This window comes from Narcine bancroftii, chromosome 2 (assembly GCF_036971445.1).
Source record: "Narcine bancroftii isolate sNarBan1 chromosome 2, sNarBan1.hap1, whole genome shotgun sequence".
Lineage (NCBI taxonomy): Eukaryota > Metazoa > Chordata > Chondrichthyes > Torpediniformes > Narcinidae > Narcine > Narcine bancroftii.
Window position 1 is genome coordinate 334,370,450 of NC_091470.1, and position 21,157 is coordinate 334,391,606.

The 21,157-nt window shown below is 39.1% G+C and overlaps 1 long non-coding RNA gene across 1 annotated transcript; it reads right to left on the bottom strand.

The window, feature by feature from the left end:
- Positions 1 to 19,498: 19,498 nt before the first annotated feature.
- On the bottom strand, positions 19,499 to 20,327 carry LOC138752783 (uncharacterized). Its single transcript, XR_011350928.1, has 2 exons — positions 20,226 to 20,327; positions 19,499 to 19,768 (listed from the first exon to the last, which is right to left on the bottom strand). It is a non-coding gene; the product is annotated as an uncharacterized lncRNA (long non-coding RNA).
- Between the last annotated feature and the right edge of the window lie 830 nt (positions 20,328 to 21,157).

Consider the following 21,157-nt stretch of genomic DNA (forward strand, 5'->3'; position numbering starts at 1 on the left):
ACTAAACCCATCTTTTTCAGATTATTGGACATTGACTAAAACAGCCATTAAAGCATTAATTAAGCACAGGCTTGGTAAAATAAGCAATGCTGGTATTTGCACATTTCACATAGGTCATAAGGCAGATTTGAAGTCCGCTTAATGATAAACGGGTCATTTCCCAGGAAGACAGTGGAAAAGTAATTTGTTACCAGTTCTTCAATAACTGCAAAAATGGTAAATTAACAATCACTAGGATGGAATCTCAGAAGCATTTTCAAATTTAAAGTAAATATATAGTTTTTCTAAACAACTTAAAATGATTAATTTCATTTTGACAATATTTGAACTGAAGTCGGGAAGTTCTTCATGTGGACTGATTATCACTCAGATTGGATCACTGGGTAGGAAAGATTTTGGAGTTATTCAGAAGACAGTTGAGTCCCCTGATGGGCAGATCTGCCTGTTTCTCTAACTGGATGAAACAGTACGAGTCGAATGGCCTTTCCTGCCCACTTTATCTTATAATCTTTGGAATGAATTCTGAAATACAGCTCTGTCATTAGAATGCTTCACGCTAAAGAATACAAGGCCGGCAGGAGCAGTGGGAAACTAGAAGAGTGGGAAAACTTTAAAAAGCAACAAAGCCACTAAACAAGCAATAAAGATAGATTATGAACATAAACTAGCACAAAACATGAAAAAAGATAGGGAAAGTTTTATTATATAAAGCAGAAAAGAGTGGTTACAGTGAATGTAGATCCTTGTAAGGTAAGAGAGGGAAATATTATTGGGTAATGTGGAAAAAGCTGAGCCATAAATGATTATTTTGTCCCAGTCTTCACAGTGAAAAACATATTAAAGAGATATATTAAGAATGCTATCACTAAAGATGTAGTGCTGAGCAAAGGTAGATAAGTTCCATGGTCTTTAGGGGCATCCTAGGGTACTGAAAGAAATAGCAAAGTTTATGGCAAATCTACCAAATTTCTCTGCACTCTGGGCAGGTCCCTGTGGATTGGAAGACAGCAACTCTGATACCTTTTTCAAAAAAAAAAGAATGGATCAAAAGGCCAGTTAACTTAATGTCTGCATTTGGGAAAATATTTGAAACAATCAGTAAGGAAGAAATTCTGAGACATCTGGATAGAAATTGCTCCATCAGGCAGACTGAAAATGGATGTAGGTAGGGTAAGTCCAATTTAATAAAGCTACTCGAGTTCTTTAAGGATATAATGAGCACAGTGGATAGAGGGGAAAAGGTGGATGTTGCGTATATGGAAACATTTGATAAGGTGCTGCATTAAAGACTTGTTCATAAGATAAGGGTGCTCATAGTTGGGTGTAAGATATTAGCATAGATAGAGGATTGATTAGCCAACAGAAGGCAGGGAATTGGATAAATAGGTGTTTCTCAGATTGGCAATCAGTGATGAATGGGAGTGCCATCAGAGTCAGGACTAGACCTCTAACTGTTCATAATATATCTTAATAATTTTGAAAAATGTAGCTCACTTCCTTGCTGAAGGGATTGAATATAAAATGTTCTGCTGCAACTGTACAGGGTACTGTTATACTGCATGCAGTTTTGGTCTTCTTAATAGAGAAAGGATATACTGGTTTTAGAGGTGGTGCAGAGAAGTTTCGTCAGGCTAATACCGGAGATGAAGAATTAGCCAATAAGAAGAGATTGTCACCTGGGGCTATACTCACTGGAATTTAGGTGATCTTATTGAAAAATGGAAGATTATGAAAGGGATACATAGGATCAAATCAGTTGTTTCCATTGGTAGAAGGGACGAGGACCAGGATGATTTGTCGGGGTAGATTTAGGGTGCAGATGAGTAGGAACTGCCTTTCTCAGAGACTAGTGGATCTGTGGAATTCTCAGCCCATGGAAGCAGTAGAGGCTGCCTGATTAAATAAATTTAAGACAATGCTAGTTAGATTTTGGCCTAAGGATTATGGAGAGGAGAAAAGGACAGTAAGTTGAGCTGAGTCCTTGGCCAGATATTATTAATTTTTTTTTAAAGGTACAGTACGGTAGAAGGCCCTTCTGGCCCATGAAACACCTTGCTACCCAATTACCCTACAAATCCTGTACATTTTTGGAAGATAGGAGAAAACCCATGCAGATCATAGGGAGAATGTGCAAACACCTTAAAGACAGGACCCCATTTGAACCCAGGTCACTGGCAATGTAACCACTATACTAACCAGGCTGCCCAAATGATAGTGCAGGCTCAATGGGCCAGATGGCCTGCTCCTGCTCTTATTTCTTATGTTCTTATTAAATGTGGATTAGTGAACTGTGAACTCAGTATTGTCTTCCCTACCTCTAACCCATACTCCTACTGATGACTACTCAACTGTTGTGAAATAACGCTCCTGCAAATTTAGATTGTAATTAAAAGGATACATTTTACTTTCTGCTTTTCCATGTCCAATGGCAACAAATTCCCCCTCTGTATCATTAAGCCCCACCATTAATAGTTACATGCAACAATTGTCCTTATTTATCCCTTCTCTGCCCGCCCACTGTCGAAGATCCATTGAAAACATCTTGAATTGCACGCAAATACAAAATCATCTCTGGTGTCTGATTTTCGTTTTCTCTCCACGCATTCCATGAAGTGTCTCAGACAACTTGCTAATTTAAAACATCTTTATGGTCAAAATTATTGTGCTTTATACAACTATTTGTTTGAGTGATTTGGCTGAAGATACAGAGTTTTTTTTTTTCGCATGCACAGAAAAATTAAATGATTCCCAAAGTGCTCCCATAGTGGCCTGATTCAGAGCTGACTGAGTAAGATTCTGAAAAGGTTACTTATCATCGAGTGATAATATTTCACAGCAGCAGAAGAAGCCATGTGGCCCATCACCACAGTTCTGATTCTTTGGATTTGATCATTAGTCCATGTCCCTCTCTTTTCCCCAAATCCTACAAACACCAAATGATTACAATTTCCTTTTAAAAAGTACCATCACTATCCTTTCATGCAATTCATTTTTGATCATTTCCATCCATTCATGCCTTTACTTATCTTAAATCTGTGGCCTCTGACATTTGGCTGAACGATCAATCAAAACAGTTTTCATTTTCCTGTCTGCGATATTTTAGAAGGAGGATAACCATGACTCAGTACCCCCTTATCTTATCTAGTACAAGGATAAAAACCAAAGTCTCCAAATACATCATTATTGAAGATTATCATCCCAAGGGCCCTTCTGATAACTCTGTATTATTTAAAAGGTCAGGTATATAATGTAGCCCTAGCATTCAAACATACTTCTCCTTCAATAGGAGTAAGGAAAATATATTCAAAATGAAATGGAGGCTCAGAGCAAGATGCAATGATTCAGTCAATAGTACTATTACCTTCCTGGGTCTCAATTCTAGTCATGGGGAGTGATTTTCAAAATAAACTTTAGTAGTTTTTTTGTGGAGTAAGGGTATCAATGGATTTTAATCAATGCATAAAAATATAGATCAGATAAAATCAAACTGAATAATATTTGATCAGAATGCATACGGTTCCATCACGATGTTGTTCATTTTATTCATTTATTGAAAGTAAAATTCATCTCAAAGCCTTAAACAAACAAAAAAAAATAGCCCAACACGTTACTGAGAGATTTTCAAATGAGATGCTCAGCTTGCTAACTGATTGTTAGAACCATACAACACTTTAGCAAAATAAAACATGCCTTGGGGCCATCTAGTCCATGACAAACTATTTTTCTGCCTTGTCCCATAGATCTGCACCAAGACCATAGCACTCCAAGCCCTTCTCATCCATATACCTATCCAATTTTCTCTTAAATGTCAAAATTGAACCTCCATCCACGACCTCCCCCTAATGAAGTTCCCCCAATGTTCCTCTAAGACACTTCACCTTTCCCCCTCAATCCATCTCTTCTTGTTCATGTCTCACCTAATCTCAGTAAAAAAAACTCTTTGCATTTAGTTTATCTATAGCACACATGTCAAACTCTGGCCCGCGGGCCAAATATATTATATTTGGCCCGCAAAATCATTTCAAAAATGTATTAGTGGTGGCCCACTGGCCGCCGCACCAGTATAGCGCATGCACAGTAATACAACAAATCCCAGAATGCATTGGCGTCAGCCTGCTAATCGCCCCCACCTCCTCTGTTTACGTTGCAGGGTCTCAACGTGGACTCTGGTTTTTGGGCCTGGCCGGTGTCAGGGGAAGCCAAGGCCGCTTCCCAGTGCCCGGAACCGGAGGCCTCGGGCCTGACCTCGCCAGGACCGTTGCCCACTCCCCCTTCCTGCCGCAGGCCGATCTGCGACTCACGGTGACGGGGCCGCTGATCCGCCGAGATGCCGCCCTGCAGTGAGAGCCGATGCCCCCGCACTGTCGTTGTCCAACCCGATCGCCCGCAAACCCCGCCCTCCCGCACACAGGCCTGAGTAAGTATTATGAACTTTAATCTCAGGATAAAACGATCTTCCAATAGTTTCATGTCACAGTGATAAATATAGTCCTGGTTAAAAATGGTCCTGCACCTGGATACAAGCTCATTAGGCATAAAACTTGAAAAGTGTGTAAATCAAAGGATATCTGTACCAATGGAAAAAAGGCATGGCAAATAACCCTGCTAGAGTTCATGCCCACAATCAGTCACCCATTTGATTGTTTCAGGAATCATGTTATTCTCCCACATTCTCAATAGCCCTCAGATTTTACTATTCGACAGCACACTAGCAACATTTGACAAATCCTCTGTAGAGAAATATTATTTATTGAATATTTTATTTCTCATTTGTTAATGCTTCTGGAAAGAGTTTATCCAAAACTATTATTAAACATTTATTTTAATAAGAAAAAGTTTAACATTACATATGTTGAAAGAAGAGAAAACATGCAGATGTTGTTGAAAATTTTCAATAAATATTTAGTTCGGCCCTCGACTTAGTCCAAGTTTTTAATTTTGGCCCTCCGTGAATTTGAGTTTTACACCCCTGATCTATAGCCTTCATAATTTTGTATAGCTCTACCAAATTCTCTCTTACTCTCCCACACTGCAAGGAATGAAGTCCTAAACTATTCAACCTTTCCCTATAATTTGCCTCCTCAAACCCCAGCAACATCCTTGCAAATCTTCTCCGCACTCTTTCAATCTTATTAATATCTTCCTGTAGGTAAGTGACCAACATTGAGCGCAACAGTCCAAATTTGGCTTCACCAATATCTTAACAACGCTATCCTAACATCTCAACTCATGTACTCAATACAGGCCAAAGTGCAAAAGCTCTCTTTATGACCCCATCCACCTGTGACCCTTTTCTGCAATGGGACTGTTCAGGTGGGTGTAAAAGAACTGTGACATGATTGTATAAAGAGTATAGGCCAATATTCTTCCTTCAACCAAAAACATTTTATTACTTCATTCATCTTAACTGATGTTTTTTTGGGATTTCACTGAGGGCACATTTGCTGCCCTGCTTGCCAATAATGAAGACTGAGTAAATCATTAGCTGAGAAGAACTTTGGAACATTTTGAGATCACGATGAGGTATTCTATAAATCCATGTTCTTTATTCCACAAGGCACAATGATTTCCTTCACTACTGAGGCCAAAAATTAAGACTGTTGTCCGTAGAGAACAACAGGCCAGTTTTGTGTCATAGAAGCGCAAGAATGGATCAATATTCTGGTGTTTTGGCAATTGCTTTTGGAGATTAGAGTCATTTTTTGCTTAATTTTCCACCGCCATTTACACAAGAACGGAACCTCTGACAAAGATAAATTCTGGAGTGTCTGTGAGCTTGGTTTTGAAGTTTTTGCTACACATATCCCTTTGGTTCTATTTTTCCTTTAGGCCCTATGGAGCCATGAGTGAGTGAAGTAAATCCTGTCTTGTTCAAGAACTACAATGTGAGTTCAGTTTTCCACTTGATTAGCTCTGGATGTTAAATAAATCTGTGGGAGATCACAAATATGAACCACAGAAAGTCTATTGAAAAAAATGGTCTTGATGGATTGAATTAGGTATGAGAGATTTTTTCCATCCATAAACAATATGGGGGGAAATTTACAAGGCTTCTTTTCAGAGATTAGATCATCTTGTTATCTATTATGCAAAAAAAATATATATTTAGGAGACAAAAATCCCATGCCTACAGAGAGGTGGCAGCTGGTCTGCCAAAGAGATGGAATCTAGGGAAGAGCCTGGACTTGCTTGGATTTCATCACATCTCTATCTCATCCAGTTAGTGAGATGCATATTCTGTAGGAATTGTTAATACAGCAACTTTCTGACATGCATTATTGCCACATTATTTGACAACAATTCATTTTAAGGGAAGCCAGATAAAAGCTCATCACAGAATATCAAAAGACATCTGCCTTCTAAGTCTTATTTCAATCTAAAGGAGCTCTCATGAACTAGGTGCTGATATGAATAATGCTGAAAGCCTAGAAATTGAGCTCAAAAGTAAGGAGGTTCAAGTTTTCACTGGGTGCAATACCCAACTGGAAGCAGAATACTTCAAAATCAAGGTCACTTGATACCCACAGCTGTCTGGCAGTTTTTCTTCAGTCAGTAGCACTAACTCTATATTCCAATAGTTTTATTTTGTTTAAGAAATTCAATGGAACTGAATTTAGGAGGGTAGAGGACAAATGCTGAGAAATTGTGCATTTTGCATTACCAGCTGGAAAATCATTTCTAGATGAGCAAGGTCCCACAGACAGGAAATCTTTGCTCCTCCAGGATCTTTATAAAGTTCTCAGAATTGTTTATTTGATCACATGGAGTAAAGCTGCACATTAGTACCTTGAATTACTCATCGACTGTATCCTAAAATGTTTTATTTTTGAATAATGAATGGACCATTTCTTTTTCATGAGATTTTTCCATAGATTGACCACTTGATAATTCAATTCATGAGCAGGGGTGCAGTTTTTTTTTAGGTGCAGGAGCTCATCCAAAATGGCAACAAGGAGGTGCTGGAGCTGCCCCATGAGGTGCCAGAGCAGCACTCATGTGAGCTCCTGCAGCACTGCACCCCTGTTCATTGTTTCTGCAATCTAGTATCAATGGGATTTCCAAGAGTTTGATAATGTTGGCAAAGTAATATTGAAACTATTATGATCTCATAAGATAAAACTGTACCTACACATGAAAAACGGCTCTCGAAGGTAACATGACTTTTAGGATCGTCCTTGTGTCTTGGCTTCATCATCAGAAAATAATTATCAATTGTTGTCATTCCAATTCTCTCAACACTACCCCACACAAAGTACATGTCATGGAACTTCATAGACATTGCCATTAAAAGTAAGTTAGTTCAATAAAAGGCGGGATCACAATAGCAGATATAACCCTTGGATTTATTGCCCAAGTCACTGATTAGAAAACCTGGGATGAACCATTAAAAATCAACCAGAATGACGGTTAAATGCCAGTATTTGGCACCATTATTTCTATTTCAGGAAATTCAAGCCAATTGTTTTTATACATTGTCACTTTGATAACAAGAAAGAAGGAATAGTGCACTTGAGAGATTATTAAGTAAATGTAGGAGATAACTAGCTTGGATAAAAAGCTTGAATTAATACTTTGTTATGATCAAAGGATATCACCAACAACTAATTATTTCTGAGTCAGTCTTTTAATATCTACTGTTGTTCTCTTTGTTAAGCAAGTCAGAAGGAATAAACCAGGTAACTACAGGCCAGTGAGCCTTATATCAGTGGTAGGGAAATTAATGAAGAACATTCTAAGAGATAGGATTTGTGTACATTTAGAAAGGCAGGGATTGATCAGGCATAGGCTGGGAAAAAAAATCTTGCCTCAGTAATTTGATTTTATTTTTGAGAAGGTGACTGCATTGTTGGCAGTAGATATTGTCTTTATGGGCATTTGCAAGGCCCTTAACGTTCTAAACCCACCTACAATGCTGGACTTTATTAAGACTAAATGAACCCAAAATTGACTTAGTAGTAAAAGGCGGTGACAGAAGGTTAATTTTCTGATTGCAAGTCTGTAACATGTGGCGTACTACAGGATTTGTACTGAAATCCTTGTGTTTTGTGACATATATTAATTACTTGAATATGAAAATAGGAAACATGATTAGTAATAAAAACACACAGAAATGCTGGAGGAACTCAGACATCTCGCAGCATCCATAGAAGGGAAATATATTTCCAATATTTCAGGCCTGAGACCTTCTTCTGTTGAGTTAGATTCAACAGAACGTGGGGATCAAAGGGGCAGGAGTGGCATTGCTCTTCAGGGAAAATATCACAGCTGTGCTCCGGCAGGATAGACTAGAGGGCTTGTCTACTGAAGCTATAGTGGTGGACCTGAAGAACAGGAAAGGTATGTCCACACTCAAGGGGTTTATTATAGACTGTCCAATAGTCAACAAGAATTGGAGGAGCAAATCTGTAGGGAGATAGCAGACAAATGCAAGAAACATAAAATTGTGATAGAAGGAGATTTTAAATTTCCATATATTGGCTGGGACTCCCATACTGTAAAAGGGCTGGATGGCTTGGAGTTTGTCAAATGTGTTCAGGAAAGTTTTCTAACTCAATATGTAGAGGTACCAATTAGAGAGAGTGAAATACTGGATCTCATATTAGGGAACGAGGCAGGACGGGTTACAGAAGTATGTGTAGGGGAACATTTTGGGTCCAGTGATCATAATACCATTAGATTCAAGTTAATATTGGAGAAGGATAGGTCTGGGCCTTGGGTTGAGATTGTAATTTGGAGAAAGACTAATTTTGAGGAGGTAACAAAGGATCTAGAATGTGTGAATTGGGATAAGTTGTTTTCAGGCAAGAATGTGCGATGTTAGTGGAAGACCTTCAAAGGTGAGATTTTGAGAGCACAGAGTCTGGGTGTTCCTGTCAGGATTAAAGCCAAGCTTAAAAGGTATAGGGAACCTTGTTTTTTGAGAGATATTGGGCATCTTCAGATGAAGAGAGAGGTGTAGAGCAGGTATAGGAATCATGTAGCAAATGAGGTAATTGAGGAGTATAAAAAACTCAAGAAACAAACATCAAAAAATAAATCAGGAAGGCTAAAAGAAGTCTGAGGTTGCTGGCAGACAATGTGAATGAAAATCCTACATTCTTCAATGCTCCAAGTTTCTACAGGTATATTAAGAGCAAATAGTAAGGAACATAATTGGTCCCCTTGAAAATCAGTGGTCAGCTTTGAGATAGGGAGAAATTAAATGTTTTTTTTTCATCAGTATTCATTCGGGAAACAGGCATGGAGTGATGGAAAGTAAGAAGAACAACCAGTGAGATCATGGAACCTATACAGATTAAAGAGGAGGAAATGCTTTTGTTTGAAAGCAAATAAGGATAGATAAATCCCCAGGGTCTGACAAGATATTCCCTTGGACTTTGAGGGAGGCTAGTGTAGAAATTGCAGGGGGTGGGGGCTCATTGTGCAGTAAGGTAGCGGCAAAACATCAGATTGGAAGTCTATACAGAGGATTATTAAAACAGCTGAGAGGATTACTGAGATCTCCCTTTCCTCTATGGATGACATGTACTGGGAGCACTGTCCAAAGAGGGCTCAAGGAATTATAGAAGACCCCTTTCATCCAACACACATTATCTTCAACACATGACCATCAAAAGACAAATACAAGAGCATCAAAACCAGGAATGCCAGCCTTGTGGGGCTGAGGGGTGGGGGGGGGGGGGGGGTGTGGCGGGATAGCTTCTTCCTACAGGCTGTGACATTGATAACCATTAAAATCATCCTAAATATTTATATATATTTATTTTCAACAATTATGTGATCTTCCTATACTGTTTATTGAATATTTTTGTATGTACACCATCATCTGTTTCATTGGGTTATAAATGAAGATAATAAACTTGAACTTGAACTTGGATATTGTCTATAGTTTGGGTAGGAATGATAATATGGTTGCATTGGAGAGAATGTAAAGGAGATTCCTGAGGATCTTTCCTTGATTGAATTACTTTGGCAATGGGGAAATATTATAAAAGCTGGGCTTGTTTTCCTTGGAGCAATAGATAGAGGTATATAAAATTAAAAGAAGCATAAATAGGGTAGATAATCAGATTCTTTTCCCATGATATGGGTATATATTTAAAAAAAAACGAGGACAACGGTTTAAAGAGAGATGAAAGGGGTTTTAAGGTGAAGTAAGGGGAACATTTTAAAAGTCCAGCTGCTAACTACAACACTGCCAGAGAGGTGGGTGAAGTCAGATACAACAATTACATTTAAGAAACCTTTAAACAGGTACTTGAATAGGGAAAGCACAGAGGATCCAAACCTGGTTCAGGTAATTGGAATTGGTGTAGATGGACAAGGCCTGCATGGATGTGCTAAGTAGAAGAGGTTGTTCCTGTGCTGTACAAGTCTATGAGTTTTATGTAAAAAACATGCAGCATGAACACAATCGAAGTTATACAAACAGCTGATCAATTATTTTTTAAGGTAGTTGATTGGGAACGTTTTAGGTCATTCCATCAGGAGGACTTCTCGCTCTTCATAACTTGAGCCTATTATGTATTTTCCATCCAAAAATAAAGCAACTGTGATGTGCATTGGCACAATTAGCTACTGAAGTCAAGGGTGTGACATAATCTGAAATTGAATTAGACATTGTTTGCCAATTATACAGACAATGTCCTTGAGTTTCCTGGAATGAGGATATTTGGAAATGTCAGGGAAAAAGAATTGGTACAGATAATGTCATGGAGATTAAAAAGCAGCAAAGGTCTGATTGAATGAGTACCTACTTTTGGAGGGGGATTAAGTTTTTTATTTTATTTGTAATTAGGATCTCAGAAGTACAGAGTAAAGTCTGTTTCATCCCTATGATCCCAAAACTGTGTAGCTGTCTTTAAAATTCAGACTTCTTGGTTGCCATTCACTGTTCTGCAATCTGCCTTCACTTTCCTCCCACTCTTCACTCTTGCTGATGGTCTGCAGTCTGCACTTTGAACCTTCGTCTGGGTTTATTAATTTAACCTTTCAGGAATGGTTTGCGGTTTGGCACAGAAGATGGTAAGTTAGAGATTCAATAAAAATAGCAACCAAACCAGGCATAGTAACACATTGTAGAACACTTACTGGATGATAGCCATTGCTATTTATCATTTTTATTTTTGATTCCAATTTTATACTTATAGCTTCAGTTGTCCCAGAGAAAGAATGTACCCAACCTATTGCATACCTCTTAACCCCCAAACACAAGCAAACACAAAAATTACTGAACTAGAGTCTGAAAATAATAGTAACTTTTCTCAAAGTATGTGGTATGGTTAGCGTCCAGGTTAGCACAACGCTGTTAGAGCGCCAGCGATTGGGACCGGGGTTCGAATCCCATGCTGTAAGGAGTTTGTACATTCTCCCCACATCTACATGGGTTTTGCCTGGGGGGCTCCAGTTTTCTCCAGGGTTGTAGGCACTGGCTCACAGGCCAAAAGGGCCTGTTACTGTGTTGTATCTCTACATTTAAAATTTAATTTAAATTTTTTAAAAACTTCAAATTTCACGAGTCAGGAAATGGTAAGACACAAGTCTTCCACTCACTATTATTTGTTGTTCAGATTTTTTCACATTTCAGGGAGGGGAGCGAGAGATGAGATCTTTCCCCTTTATCTGGGAATGATTTTGTTTCAAACTCATCCTTGGTGGTGGACGGCTGCCATTTCTAGCAAGCTTGCATGAATCGCTCTTACTTTTTTTTTAACCTGAAAATGAAAACAGAACTTACCTAAAGCCACTGGTGAATGGTTGATGCAACTGAATTGCTTGATCGATTACCACAGGCAAGAGTTAAGATTGATCACATTGACATGGAACATGTGTCAAATCTAGACCAGCTGGGTTAAGGTTGCAGATTACCTTCCCTAATGATCTGGTGAAATGGTTAAGATTTTATCACAATTATTTATTTTCAGATATTTTAAAGATTGAATTCAATTGCTCAAATTGCCTTGGAGGTCCTCTGAATTATTAGACCAGGCCTCTGGACTAATGGTTCAGCAAAACTCTTTAAAAACATAAATTGAAGGTTTCATTTGATGGTAACATTTTACATTTTCCTTTACTCGCCAATTTCTAGAATCATGTAAGATCCAACAGTTGAATTCCAAAGCCAAAACAAATAAAACCCAATCTTGTCTGAGAATAACTCATGCATCTGCAGAGCAGACGTGTATGGAAACATTCCTTCTCCCCATTTCTTAATTGTTTTTGATGCTGTCTCGGTGGGGAGCTCTCCTGCATTGTGAGAATATTAACAATGCTTTTCTGATTTCAGTTGATGACGATAACTATGTTCTTCCCTTGTTTTATACTAACTCCTCAAGGCACTAAATGGCTCTGAGGTATGATTCAATATGCACACATAATATTCCATCATCGCATACACAGTGTTAGCAGTACTTACTCATTAAATTCCGGCACTGTTGAGGTGTATGAGGGGAAACATCACAGTCAAATCTGTTTCTGGTTCAGGTTTGGCAACTGTGCACACATATAAATGTGCACATTTATACTCGAATGCACGAACACATACTCGTGCTTCTCTTGGAGTATGTATCCTCATTTGGTCATGTAGGCTCCAACTCACACTTCCAGAGAATAAAAAACATCATCAGCCAAGGATCATGTTTCTGTTTTGGAACATACAATGACACGGAGATTGATATAAGTATTTATATCTCTTAGAAGCATCTCAGTACATCCTGAGTAGTTTGTAATGATGGTTGCAGTTAGACAAATTTGGCAGGTTTTTTTTTCACATAGTTTGATTTATAGACAGTGATATAAATCTCTAGTTAATTCATTTATCTGATTGTATTTCTCAGGACCTTGGGTAACACCCCTGATCGGCTTAAACACTGGCACATCTTATTTCCTGTTCCTGTCATCCCTCCATTAATGTTACATTCCCTCAGCAGAAGGAAATGTCAACGTGTACCAAGTATGCAAAATTGATATATCTGTCCATAGATCGAGTGAAAGACTGGAATGCAAAAAGTATCATGTGTGATCTAATGGAACTTGCTAGTGAGGAAATCTGTCAGTGAAAAGAAATATAAAGATTGATAAATCCTGACTAATACCCAGCAGTTATGGCCTAAATCCATCATGAAAACTAGAGTTAGCCAGCATTTTATTGCTCCACTGGTTGTCCTTGGTTTTCAATGGTATAATGTGGCATCTGCCTTTGGGCAGATTTGTTACTATAATTTAATGAGCAAGGTCCTAATAAACTTGGTTTATATCTTTTTTTAAGTTTAAAAGATTGAAGAGTGTTTGATTAAGAGTGTTCAAATTTTTAAAAATAAATAAATTAGTTGGAGATAGTTGCCTAGAAATTGGACCTATTCGAGATGATGATTTCCAGATTGATTAACTGCCATCTGTAAATTGGTCTGGCTTGGACACTTCTAGGCACAATTCACAATTACATGTCCCAGTGCCTGATACACATTTAATGAAGTCATCGGGTGTGCTGAGGCCTTCCCTATGTTCACTGATAGTAAAAAAAGGAGCAATCCGCTGAGATCCCCACTGCTCCATTGATGTTTTGTCCTCTGTATCTGTCAGGCTCATTTGTTCTGTATTCAGCCATTTGAGCCTCATGGTTGGGTAAGTGTCTAAGTTGTACCAGCTCTCCAGCACAGTTCACTGTTCAGAAACAGCTGGACTTTCTGTCACCATGATGTGCCTTTTTCCTCACAGTGGTGTGGACTAATTGCACAGGACTATAAGATTTGACCTGTGTGGAAAGTTATGACTGAAGGGCCAGATACACAATGAAGGTACATCTTCCTTCATACCCCTCCTTGCAATTATTTCCTGTCATTGCTTTCTAGTTGTTTAGAGCTTCATAGTAGCAACGATTCACCAACCGTGATCCCTCCAGGCAGTTGGTGTCAGATCCACGTGTGGAGGATTTTATACCTGAATCAAGGTGAAAGATGCTCAAATCATTTTTTAACCAGATTTTCTCAGAATGCCTGATTTGTTTTACTCTGCAAGCCACCTCATCCTGCTCCCCATTCACTTCAGTTCTGCACACAATCTGGTTTTATGCAGATGTATCAGTTTCCTATTTTATATTTTCTCATGACACAGGAGGCCATTCAGCCCTTTGAGTCTATGTCAGCTCTCAGAACAGGCCCATCAATCCCAGTTCCCCACTTACTTTCCCGTGATCTATCCCAAATGTCCATCAACTCCATATCATTCTCCTGATACTCCTATAATTCCCCTGATACATTGGCTGAATTTTTTGAAAAAGCCAATAAACTTACTGAGAATATATCCGTAGGATGTGGGAGAAAACTGGAGCACTTGAGAAACCCACCCAGACGAAGGAGCAAGCTGGAGGAGAAACTCTACATGTTTCTTCATACTTAGTTAGGGCTGATATTTTAATCATCTGCTGATGGGAGGGGTGAGTCTGTAATTAGGAGAGCAGTGGTGTCATTTGGAGACCTGTACCACACAATGAATACTTCTTGCCAAAACATGACAAATCTGCAGCCATCATTACAATGAAATTCATTTAATAAGAATGTCTTGCGGTGTTCCAAAACATGATAAATTCCAAAAAGGGTAATCACTTTTTTCTAAGGAACTGAAGCAATGTTTCTAGTGTGAGAGTCAAGAACATAAAGGCACACTCTTAAAATTAGGGCAATGTCATTTGGGAGTGAAATCAGAAAATACTTTTCTCAGAAGGTTTCACATAAATCTGAAAGTGTTACTTCCAAAATATTATGGATGTTGATTCAATTTAAAATTTACAGTTGTGGGACGGATATAGAATCAGGTAACTACATTTGAGATACAGATCAGCTGTTATCTGATAGGATGGTGAATTCAGCTCAATAAGCCAAAATGCTTGTTTCAGCTCAAATATCAGGTTCAATTTGGAGGAAGTGCCATCCATAAACAAGTAGAATAGAAATTAAAACTGAAAATGAGAGAAAAGTTTTAATTCTCAGAGTTCTAAAATCTGCATTTTTGATTTGCATCTCTTCCTCATTGACAAACAACGCAGGTGCCCCTCAAGGATGTGAGGTTACCCCACTGCTCTACTCTGTCTACACTCATGGCTGCGTAGCTCGGCACCATTCAACTGCCATGTACAAATTTGGTGATGACACCATGGTTGTCACTAGAATCACAGATGGCAATGAGGAAGCGTGGTGGAGTGAGGTAGAACTGCTGGTTGAGTGATGTAACAACATCTATTTGCACTCAGTGCCAGTAAAACTAAAGAATTGATTGTGGATTTCAGGAAGAGGGAGCCTGAGGAACACAAACCAATCCTTATAGAAGGATCAACAGTGGAGAGGGTAAAAAAAAAATTCAGATTCCTGTGTGACAACATCTCTGAAGGTCTATCTGGCACCATCATGTCAATGAAATCATGAAGAAGGCTCACCAGCAGCTGTGTTTCATTAGGCATTTGAGGAGATTTGGTATGTCAGCAAAGACTCTTGCAAATTTCTACAGATGTACTGTGGACAGCATTCTGTCTGGTTGCATCACTGTCTGGTATGGAGTTGCCAATGCACTGAAGAGTTTCAGGCTACAGAGAGTTATGAACTCATCCAGCACCATCATGGACATCAATGCTCACTCCATCTTTAAGAGGTGGTCTTTCAAGAAAGCAGCTTCTATCATCAAGGACCCTCATCACCCAAGTCATGCTCTTTATTCACTGCTACCATCAGGAAGGAGGCCCGAGAGCCTGAAGAAACACAGTCAATATTAAAAGCGAAGTTTCTTCCCCTCCACCATCAGATTTCTGAATGGATAAGGAAATCTATGGACACTACCTCACTGTTTTTCTTTTTTTTTGCACTAGTTATTTATTTTTTAAATCTCCTATTTAGGAATTTTTAATTTATAGTAATTTTGCACCTTGCTTTGCACAATACTGATGCTGCAAAACAGCAAATTTCATGACACATGTTCATGACAATGAACCTGATTCTCATTTCATAAAGAGAAATAATAATAGATGCAAATTCATGTCACAATCTTTGGATATTCCAAGATGCAGAACTAATCAAGCTGAAGGAAGCATAGCAGCCATCTTTCACAAATAAGGTTCAACAAATATAACATGGGAAACTTTTACATTCAACTTGAATAGCAGACTGCTTAACATTTCATCCACTGAACAGTAAGTCCCTGGGTGCAGTGCTGGCTCATTGTGGACTAAAGTGCCAATCTCTGGAGTGGGGCTTGGGCTAACAACTCTCTGACTCAGAGGCAAGAGTGCTACTGCTGAGCCATGGCTAACACCCAATATTCTGCTGTATTTCTCAATCCAAGTTCACAAATGTCCATTTGGTGATGCTGGTTCTCATCCAAGCAGCTGTACTGATATAAGCAACAGTGCCAACAGGGAAGCAGGGAAGAGAATTAAAGTGAAGCACTCATAAATAAAAGTTATTTTCAAAAGAAGTTCATACAAGTCAGTGCTGAATCAAGTTTACCATCTGCAGCACAGGCTGACCCAGCAGAGCAATGTAAGGGGAGCTCTGGGTGCAAATGTTATAAGGAAATGACCCTGAGGAGAGCTGAAAGCTCTTCGCTGAGGCAAAATGGCCCATTTAAATGCAAAAATACTGACAAGAACTTTTTTGACCTATTATTAATTAACTTCCTTAATTCTACCAGGTCTCTTGCAATCTCACACATGAGTGGTTAGTTGCTCTGTGATTGGATTGCATAAGTCAATTATCTAAAGAAGGTACTATAAACTGTGAGACATTAACCTTGTCACCCATTTGACACACTGCAGAAATACTAAAGTTAAGCCTCAAAAGGCAACGGCCTTTCCTAATGTTCTTTTAATTAGTTCAGAGATAGTGATAGACCATTTCCTGTTTGAGTTCACCGAATGTGCTGAGCCAATCTAAAGAAAAAATAGCAATAAAACCGAGACTTCTAATAACTTAACTCTTCAGAGACTAAGTAGACCACCATTTGGAAAAATAAATTGTCTTCCATTTATACAGTCCTTTTATGACTCCAATATTTCACAGAGTGCTTTTTAGAAAATTGAGTTCTTCTGCAATGTTGTCACCATTGTTTTCTCCTTCACCAATCCTTTGGAACCAAAGATGATTTGCTTCCAATCTGGTTCTGTATATGCTCGTGAGGCTGATGAGGTGAATGTAAGAACTATCAACCCTTCCACAGATGGGGAAAGAGGTGGATGTGTGGAGAAAGTACAAGAGCTCAGTAACTTGTGCAAAACCATGAAATGTGTAGGCTCTTCATTGATATTAAAGCCATCTATGATCAGAGATTGAAGACCTGACTGTACTGAATACATCAGAGATGGAGAGACAGTCAATATTCACTGCAAAGAAATCTTTGAAGACATTTCCTAGACAGAAGAAGCATGGATTCCATATGACAGTAACCTAGCTTGGCTTGGCTTACTGTCGCTCCTGACTGCCATGAAGTCAAGAAGGTCATATCCCACCTCAAGCCACTGAGAGTAGACAACATCCCCAATGAATCCTAATACTCAGTGGTGAAGAGCTTCAAGTCACAAATCCACAGCTTTGTCACCCATATCTGGGATAGGAGGATATACCTGGGGAACTCAAAGATGCCATCATGGTAAACATCTTCAGGAAAGGTGAAACATCTGCCTGCATTAACTACAGTGAGATCCCCCATCTGCTTCCTGCAAAGAAAGTTCTACATAACCAGTAGCCAAAGAACTACTCCCTCAATAACAGTGTTGATTCCATTTATCAGGAAGCACAGTATATGACTTTTATCTCATGAAAATGCCAAAACAAAATGCTGGTTGTTCTACTGACCATTACACATGATCTTCTTTGACCTTGCCAAAGCCTTTAAGGCCACCAATTGGAGGGACTTCTCAGGTTTTGACTGCCCACAAAACATTGTTTCCACCATGAAGTTTACAAGTGAAAATTTAAGTTTGTTGTCACATGTAGAGATGGAGGTTATGTCATGAGTAGACCAGTTCAACATCTCATACACAGTACAAGTGGGATATTCTATGAAAGTGCAGAGTTACAGAGAGAGAGAGAGAGAGAGAGAGAGAGAGAGAGAGAGAGAGAGAGATCAGTTGGTACAGAAAAGGCAGCCAAATTTGATTATTTTGAGGTTCATTCAAGAGTCTGATAATGGTGGGAATAAAAACTGTCCCTGAATCTGGTAGTGCATTATCTCATACTCGTGAATCTTTTTCCTGACTGGAAAGAAAGGTAAAGAGAGGGTGACTTGGATGATGAATTTTTTTACTATGTTGGTTGCTTTTCCAAGGCACCAGGAGGTATAGAAAGAGTTGATGGAGGAAAGAGCAGTATGGATGATGGCCTGAGCCACATTTACAACCCCCAGTCTTGGGCAGAATATTTCCCACACCACACAGACATTCACCCTGATAGGATGTTTCCAAGGATGCACCTGTACAAATTGCTAAGGGATACAGGTGGTATGCTAAATTTCCTCTGGCTTCTGAAGAATGAGAGATGAAGATGTACTTTGTTGAACAGGACTGGTCACTAGAGATGTTTACATCTAGGAAGTTAAAACATAACAAAATACAGGTCATATTATTACATAAAATAAAAGGTCAGGGTATAGTGCTAAAGAGATAAAGTAAAGTGCAGCTAAACTTTGCAAGTTATCATCTTTTTCTTAATGTGAAGTCCATTCCAAAGTACAATAATGTTGGGGCAGCACAATTAGTGTAGTGGTTAGCGCATCTCCTTTACAGAACCAGTGATCGGGACCAGGGTTCAAATCCCACGCTGTCTGTAAGGAGTTTGTACGTTCTCCTGAGGTCAGCATGGGTTCACCCCAGGAGTTCCAGTGTCCTCCCACCATCTGAAACGTACTGGGGGTGTAGGTTAATTGGGTGTAAATTGGGTGGAATGGACTCGTGGGCCAAAATGAGCTGTTGCCATGTCATATGTGTAAATTAAAAATTTGTAACAGCAGGAAAAAAATTGTCCTTGAATCTGGAGGTTGGTGTTTTAGTAGATTTAGTAGAGCATTATTAATAATTCTGAAGGTTGGAATAGAGGTAAAGGAGAGAAGTATGGTTACAATGAATATAAAGAGAGGATCTGTTAGTAGACAATTACAAAATGTTATCAACATCAGTTGTATTTTTTTTTAATATGAAGGATTTATGAACTGCTGGCCAAGCATCTGTTAGATTGGCCAGTTCAGTTATAACATCAAGATTCACAGATGAAGCTTACAGCAGCAAATGAACTAAGTCATGTGACGTCAAGCGATCGTCACTCTAGGCAATGGTATGCATGTGAAGTCCTTTGGCTTACTCAGGGTCAGAAATAATGTCAAGAGTGCCTGCAGTCTGGTTTAGTTAGAGGCAAACACTTGAGAAAGGGATGGGGTCAGTGGAAAAAGAACAGTATTCGGGAGCAGTTTGAAGCCCATTACTCGAGAAGTGTCATGAGGTCTTTCACAACAATTTGACCGATTGGAATTAACTTCAGTTTAATATATCATTCAAAAGCCTATTCCTCCGACATTACCAGCAGTGCTGCCTCAACATTACTGAGAGTGGATTAAAAAGAATATTTGTGCGATCTGGGAACCACTGTTGAAGCTAATCATTTATGGTCTAGTCATGAATTTCTCTGGACGTCCTTCTCATGACCACATAGGTTTTCTCTGGGTCATCCGGTTTCCTCCCACATTCCAAAGTTGAACAGAATGGCCAGAAGGGCCTATTACCATGCTGTTATTTCTGAATTAAATGTTTAAGGTTAAATTAGCGGATTTTCTGGACTTTTGTGAATCAAGTACATTTGTTAGGCAGCATCAGATCATAAAAAGTAAATGTAAATCTCATTTTCGTCTCCGAACAACATCAGTGAATATTCTGAAAAGTGATTCAAATCCCCAGCCTGATTCAGATCCATGGAATCAAGGCTGACCCAACAGTAAAGACACAATAAAGAAAAGACCAAAGTGAGAATCGATAAACCTGGGGAAGCTAGAAAACTAAGCTCTAAAAAGAAAAAAAAGAAACTGCTGTAAATATTCTGCAGGTCAGGTTGAATCTTTTGCCATTGAGATGTGCTTGGCCTAATGGATATTTCCAGCAATTTCTGTTTTAATTGAAGATCAATATTTCCTCTAATATGGAGCAGGAAGGACAACAAAGTAAATCCTTAATAACAATTTCCGAGTTGTAAGGATACATTAAGATAGTTGATCTTGAAGTGTGTGCGCTGCCGTGAAGTGTGGAAAGAATGGCACACACCCAAGACGTCGAAGTCTGGTTTATTGCACTGGCAACTTGGCTTACATTCTCTCCCTGCTGCTGAAGACAGGAGTGATGTCATGGCAGTGCTGGACTCAGATTGGTCGGTATGCCCTGCCTTTGTCACCTGGGATGAAGGTCATTGCTCCCCCCCCTCCCCCCAGGGTCTGCGCGGTCACTGCATTAATCAGCCATCTTGTGTATCGGGTCGCATCCCGGATAGTGGGCCGCTACAATCGGAGGGTAAATTTTTATTTGAGATTTTGAATAAACAATACTGAATGATTTCAGCTATCTAAGAGTGTATTAGAGATATGAATTGGAGGAGCCCAAAGTCAAAAGGATGGTCAAGCAAGAGCATTCAATTTGACAGAAATATGTGTCCAGGTAATGTATCAGAAATGTAAATGCTGCCACTGGATTTTGAAGAGAAGAGACAGAGTAAGAAGGTAGGCATCTGGTGTTGAGCAATAAAAATTGGGCCGATTGGGTTTCTAGCCTTTTCCTGTCCTTAAAATAAATTACATCGTTATGGAGAGCCAACTCAGTTTGTATTGGCTGACCAATTTTTCACCTTTCTAATCCTAGAAGGAGCATTCAATTCTTCAACCTGTCAAGGTTTGGTTACAGAAAATGAACAACATTCCACAGCATCGTCGTCTGAAAACAACTCAGCCTTCTCACTTGTTACTTGGGTTTACTATTTCATTTTGGATGGCTGTGCAAGTGCACCAATCTTGCTTCCAGTCTCAATAAAACAATCAGGGAAGTTTTTGTTGAAGTCTCACAATCACACTGGCCTAAGGTATATCCTTAAACAATGATAATCTGGTACCTAACTTCAATTGACAAGATACCACTCTCGTCATT